The 7,294-nt window shown below is 32.8% G+C and overlaps 1 long non-coding RNA gene across 1 annotated transcript; it reads left to right on the top strand.

The window, feature by feature from the left end:
• Window positions 1–6,240: 6,240 nt before the first annotated feature.
• On the top strand, window positions 6,241–7,091 carry LOC132310242 (uncharacterized). Its single transcript, XR_009482582.1, has 2 exons — window positions 6,241–6,645; window positions 6,757–7,091. It is a non-coding gene; the product is annotated as an uncharacterized LOC132310242 (long non-coding RNA).
• Window positions 7,092–7,294: the final 203 nt, after the last annotated feature.

Raw genomic sequence — 7,294 nt, forward strand, 5'->3', positions numbered from 1 at the left:
GACATGCTTATTTTTCCATTGATACATGATTTGAAACATATAATCACTGAACTAAAATTGCTAAAATAAATCCAAGCAATTTAAGTTTCCGTAGCCAAAACCAGTATGCATAAATTGTTAACAAATTGTTTTATAACTCCGTGTTGTCCAATTCCTTAAGCATATGAAGTGTATTATGCATTCTAGAACCTTCCAAAGTCCATTTAACCCATTTAGATTTAATTAAAATAGGTTTAAAAACAATTATGGGCAAGTAAAACCAACATCCAGGTCACGGTCCAACTGAGCAAGCTGAGTTCCCAACTTAGCAGGCTGAGTTCCCAACTTAGTCGGCTGAGTTCCAACTTAGTCGGCTGAGTTGGTGCTGAAGTCGTCTTCTTCGTCTGTTCAGCCTCTGTAAACCCTAAAACTCCATAGTTAAAGCCTCTAAGCTTCAACCTGAGTCCCATACGTCCATACTAAATTATTTTAGATATTTTAACATGCAAAGATTAAACTTAAACATCAATTATGCATCAAAAATTCCAGAATCATTCAAAACAAGAATATGAAACTAAAAACATACAATCCTTTATTTTAGTTCAATTAAGCATGCATAATACTTCAATTTAATTGTTTAAGTCTCCTGGAATATCCTAGGCATGTATGGAAACACAGATCAAAGGGAGAGAGTAAGAGAAGAACTTGCCTTAGGATTTCAGATTAAAAATCCCAAATCTCCTTCTCTGTGTTCTTCCTCTGATTCCGGCGACCTTGGTTGCCGTCGAACCTTTTACTACTTAGTCCTAACCCCACGAACAGTTTCTCCTTCTTCCTCCTAGGGTTTGGCCTTGAACCCTTGGCCAAAGCCTTATTCTTTTCCCTCACGTTTTCCTCTCTGTATCTCTCTGCCTCTAAGTATAAAATATATCACGTATTTGAAAACCTAGCCTCCCACAGACCTATACTATTATATATATAGTAATCCAATATAACCCTAAACCAAATCAAACCCTAAGTCTGCCTTAAGGAAAAATATCAGGAAAAAGGAAAATAAAAATAATTATATATATATATAAGTCTGTTATAAAACTCACGTGAATAAGCATATATATACATATATATATATATATATATATATATATATATATATATATATACTATATAACCTTCTAACAATATATATAATATATATCTTACTATAGTTAAATTACTATTAACTATTTATAATACTAATGAATATAAAATCCTTATAGATATATATATACCCATATGTATATGTACATCCATCCATGGGTAAACATTCGTTCCCAACCAACTCCTATCCAAGTAGTCTATGTGACCTATTGGATTGGTCCATTACTACTATTTATATCCAACTCCTTTAAAATAAAATACAACATAAAACAATTAAATGATTTAATCCAAATAAATAACTACAATTAAACCACACATTAATTTAGCAAGTAAAACACCCAAATAATTAACTACACAAGCACCTAATTAATTCAAATAAATCACATAAGCAATTAAGACAATAAGCATATAATCATGTAGTCACATAAACACATAGCCACGTAAGCACATAATCACATAATTAAATAAAATAAATAATTAAATTCCCTTTTTATCCTTTTAAAAACTAGGGGTATTACAGGTTATACCTTTAGTGCGTGTCCAGTGGAGTCACCATAATGAGGCTGAGTCTACTTGGGAATAAAAGGATGTCATTCGCTCACAATTTCCTGAAATAATGGAAAAGGTAAGAGCGAATTCAGAGGACGGAATCCCTTTTGTTAGGGGGGAAGAATGTAATATCCCTAATTTTAAAAGGATAGTCTTGGTATTGAATTAATTGTTTTATTTACATTTTTTTTTTTAATTATTTGATTTCTTGGTTATTTTGCTTAATTGCTTATTTGACTTAATTGTTTATGTTACTATTTGGTGTAATTGGTTAATTAAATAATGTGATTAAATGATGTGTGCAATATGTTTTATGTGCTAAGTGTTTAGGTGTAATTAATTGTTTAAATTAAATGTTTATTTTATTTTAAGGAGTTCGGCTTGGATAGTATGAATTACTTGGATAGGAGATTAAACTGTACAGTTATTACCCATTGATGATTATACACATATATGTGGGTATATATGTATATAAGGTTATGTTAATTATTAATTTTAATTATAGTTACATTAATTGTAATATTCAGTATATGCTATATATTATATAATTATAATGGTTTATATATATATATGACATCACGTTTGGATTAGGGTGCCGAGATATATAATATGTATTTATTTTATTTTTCTTTTCTTTTTCCTTAGGTAATTAGAATTAGGTTAAATTAAAATTGCCTATAAATATATCATTATATGTCTGCCTAGGGTTTAAAAACCCTATTCACGTACAGAGAGGGTTGAGTGATAACTGAGAGAAAAGTTAGGGTTTTGGCCAGAGATTGAAGATCGGACCAAAGATAAAGGAAGAAGGGTTGCTTGTGGGTTGAACTAGAAGTAGCAGAGGAGTTTAACGGCAGTTAAGGAGTTGTCAAAATAATTAGAGAAGACGGTTTAAGGTTTCAAACTGAAACCTAAGGCAAGTTCTTTCTCTTACTCCTTCCCTCAGACTTGTGTTCTGTGCATGCCTAGATAATCTCTAGGATTTAATCGGACATTAAAATTGGTTTTATATAAATGTTAATTCAGAGTTTACACTTTATTTTGTGTTTTTAATTGAAATTGATTTATCGTATTAATTGTTTCATCATAAGTGTTTAAACTGTTGTTAATGATTCCTATTAGGTTTATATGAATTTCTAGGTTAGTTTAAGACATAGATTGGATCCCTAGAAACTTTAACAAAACATTACAGAGGGTTTTGCCCATCGCCGGAGGTGAAGAAAATGATGGGGATCAGTATACGGCTCTCTAGGGGAGAGAGAGCCGACATTCCAAAGGAGGGAGTCGGCTCTAGGAGAGAGATAGCTGGCTCTCCATGTGGGAGAGCCGGCTCCCTCCTTAGGGGAGGCGGCTCCCCTGTTGGCAGTACACCTACGAGTGCATTTTTGATGGTTTTTGGGTTTCAAGGGCTGGAAGGTTAAATTGGACTTTCATGGGGATTTTAAATGATTTAAATGAGCATGTTAAAAATTTCAAAAAGATTAATATATGTTATTATGCTAAAATATTGGACATCATGAAATTTAAATACTGATTTGCATTCTGTCAATGATTATGAAGGATTTAATTGTTTGTTGTTGTTTTAGCAAATTAAATGGATTAAAATGAATTTTTTTTTGAATATTTCAACATAATGTGCTTAGTTATTTATCTGATTTTCATTATATCATGCTCTAAATTTTAATTGATGAACTACTTTATTTTTGTTCTATCAATTATTGGATTTTATGGATTATATGCACTAGTATGGGACGATGGCATATTAGGGATGGATTAATTCAAAACACTAAGTTCTACCCATTCTAGTATAAGGGTATGAATTAATTATAAAAGTTAAGTCCTACTTATATTTGTGTCAGGTCAATGAACAGTTGAATGACATACTTTATTTTTGGATGGATTTATATATATATGATTATGGTGCCATGATATGAGCTTGAGTCTCAGGATCATGGTTAGGGTGCGTATATTGCCTAGGATGGATAACTGGATATAACAAACATTTGGGTGTCTTGGTAGGTTTAGGTACACATGCCCACTTTATGTGCGATTTACATGTTACCTTCTATTCAGGTTGAGATAGACCTATAGTCCAGTGAATGTCCTATAGTGCGTATTTATATATATATGGACTATTAGCTATTGTTGAGTTATCTAGGATGTATCTGTGTATCAGGTGTCTGTTTGGATCATAGTAGAGTAAAACTTGTTCGTGGGCCTAACCTACTATTATTTTTCAGGTGGTTGACAGTTCCAGGCTTGAAGCTTGTTCGTGCTGAGTAGAGACAGTCACTCACTCTTCCGATTACGTAGGATTTTATTTCATGTTTTAGTTTTGGATTTTCTTTCAGTTCAGTTTTATTTTTCAGTTAGGATATATATTAGTAGGGGTCCGCTAGATGGATTCCTGAGTTGTGCTAATATTGGAGATTTTGGAAATATTGGTTTATTTTATTAATATTTTGAGGATTTATTATTTAGATTTCTTTTAGTTTAATAATTATTTATTCTTTAATTCTTTGTGTATTCAAATGCTTGTTTATATACTTAATTATTTGGTATCCTTTGGATCTGTGCTTAGACTTGATCACCTGTGGCTCTAGAATCGAGGGGTATCACAGCCAGTATTTCATCGATCTCAGCCTTGGCATTCCTTCCCAGTGCCTTCTCCTTGTGGCCGACACCTGCAACGACTTCATCTAGGTCACCTGCTCCGCTTGTCGTAACCATTACGACGACCACCCATTGGGATCAGCTTTCCTCGCCCGCTATTCCACCATATTCTCTCCCCACCACTGTTTCAACATACTCGTCGTGTCGACTCGTCCCCTTCCCCAAGCTTACGTGATGCAACCACACATGCCTCCCTAACCCTTGTCGCTATGAATACGCCAACGCCGATGGCTCCACAACCACCGGTTTTGTTTTCTGAAGCGATTATCATAGGATTTGAAGCTGATGCCATCTATTGTTTCTTTTCCGGCAAACTTTTTTCTTAAAAATTCTTCCATTGTCTGAACAATCTATAATTGAAAAATTGGAACAAGTGCAGAAAACATCTCTAAAGTATACTCCGCATAGCACTTTTACCCCATATTTGAATTAAAAGTATGCAAAAAAACACCCCTAATCTTTTTGCATGATGCAAAAATACTCCCCAATCAGAAATTTGATATAAATTAGTATTGTAATACCCGTTTTGCCCTTTTACTCTTCCGAAAATGCGAAAGGTGGTATATATACTACTAATCTCATAGTATGGGAGTGTTATGTGCATATTACCTTATATAATTTTTTTTGAAACTTTTTTCTCTATGTATATCTTTAAACTTTGAGAATTTGTAGAATAAGGAATTAAATTTTTTGAGATTTCAGTTTACTGTTTTCTACTAATTTTTTTTCTTATTTATTTATTTATTTCGTACCAACATTGTTAAACCAAAAACAAAAGGGAAAAAAACGCCAATATCAATTTGCACTGATTTTTGGAGTTTGAAGCAAATTTGTTTTCTTTAGTTTGCACTTTATTTTTATTTATTATTTTTATTTTTGACTTTTTTTTTCTTTCTATTTTTATCTTTACTTGTCTATTGCTGGCGTCCTCCAATAGTGTCATTTTCGATCAGTTTACAAAATTATTTATTTTTATATATTTTATAAAATGGTTCAGTAAGGGTAATTTAGACAACTTAGGGTTTACATTTGTCAGAGGGATCTATTTGCACAAAATTGAAGCTTTAGGGGTGTTTTTTGCACGTGAGGGGTGTCCTTTAATATGTCATTTTCGGTCATTTTACAAATTTATTTATTTTTATATTTTTATAAAATAGTTCAGTAAGGGTAATTTAGTCAACTTAGGGTTTAAATTTGTCAGAGGGACCTATTGCACCAAATTAAAACTTTAGGGGTATTTTTTGCACGTGAGGGGTGTGAAATGAATTGTAAACATACTTTAGGGATGTTTTTTGCACTTGACCCTTGAAAAATTACACAAGCATGTGAGCGATATATATATATATATATATATATATCGATGCGACCTTGTGAAGAAGATCAACAATAATAAAGTAATAAGGGTGTGTTTGGGGTGTTTAAAAGGTGTTTCGGTTTAATAGTTAAAATAAAGAGTATTAGTGTCTTTTCATGGTTACGAGGGCATTATGGTAATTAAAATTATAGTGTATGTCATGTGGCCTTCACGTGGTCACTTGAACAGTAAGATCCTATCAGAACAATGACGGATGTGGCTATCTGCAACACAAATGCATAGTTCAAGCGGTTATTTGTAACTTTAGTAATATATGAGTTTAGTTGTTGATTCCCCGGTAGTTTAAGGGTTTTTTGTATTTTATCCTAAAATTTGCTAAACAAAAATGAATAAAAAAACACACACACGTATAGGGCTAGTCTTTTCTTACTCTTAGAATTTGTGAAAAATTATTACTACATGATTTCTGGATTATTATTATTATTATTTTTTCCAAATTTCGGGATTATTGATCCAGCTAAAAATCAATTTATATCTAAATAAAATAGTTAAAATAAAGTTGTTCATTAGTGAATCGGTAACGGGTCCGGACCAATGATCCCAAATTGTACACGCGCAAACCTTTTTATCCAGAGAGAATAGAAAAGAACCACCTATTCATTAGGTTGTTTACAAATCCCCCTTTTTCTCATATTTACAAGCCTTTGCTTTTCTTTTTCTTTTTGAATTTTTTTTTTCTTCTTTTTCCCCTGACAGAGACAAGAGAGTTTGTGTTGTGTGTGTCCACTAGCCATACCAACACATCTTTCTAAGTTTTAACCAAAATTCCCAAAACCAAAGTCACTTGAATAGAAAGCCCCTTTTACTCTCTCAATCAGTACTCCCATTCTCAATATTTCAAAGAAAATGCAGTCCATCTTAAACCACCAAACCAGCTTCGGCCTTCCTCTCTGCCTCTCAGGGATCACACATCCTCTCACTCTTTCTCAAGAGTATCTATCTCTCTCTCTCTCTCACTCTCTCTCTCTCTCTCTCTCTATATATATATATATATATAACTTGATCCTCTCTCTCTCTCTTTAACAAGTTCAGTGATGATGCAGGATGGCAGATCATGAACGCAGAAGGGAGGCCATGAAAAGGCAAAAATCACAAGCCAGAGAGGGTCTGCAGGCAAATCAAGGGGTGGGTGTTGAGAGAAATCATGAGGGAGAAATTGAAGTTGATGGAGATCTGGCATGTATTGTTCATGATCTGTCATACATGTGTTTGGCTTCTACAGCAAAAGCTGCATAGCCTTTACATACTTAATTGCTTTTATGGACTTCCTTTAATTATCTCTCTATTGTACATCAATTTATGTTGGATTTCTCACTATTGGATATCTATTGTAGATTTCTTTAAATTATTCATGATCTTGACTAGGGGTGTTCTTGTTTGTTTTTCTCTTTTGTATATATATATTGGTTGTATATATATAGATATATTCACTGTCCAGTACTAAGTTACCATGTACACTAGTGAGGTTAATGACAAAAAAACACACACATGACTATTTGAGGAAAGAGGTGATGAACTCATGGTTTGAATAATAATAATAATAATAATAATAATAATAAACTCAACTTTTTGAAACAACAT

The sequence above is a fragment of the Cornus florida genome, unplaced genomic scaffold (assembly GCF_030987335.1).
Source record: "Cornus florida cultivar Cherokee Brave unplaced genomic scaffold, ASM3098733v1 CherokeeBrave_3.0.0_Hap2_Chr05, whole genome shotgun sequence".
NCBI classification, from domain to species: Eukaryota; Viridiplantae; Streptophyta; class Magnoliopsida; order Cornales; family Cornaceae; genus Cornus; species Cornus florida.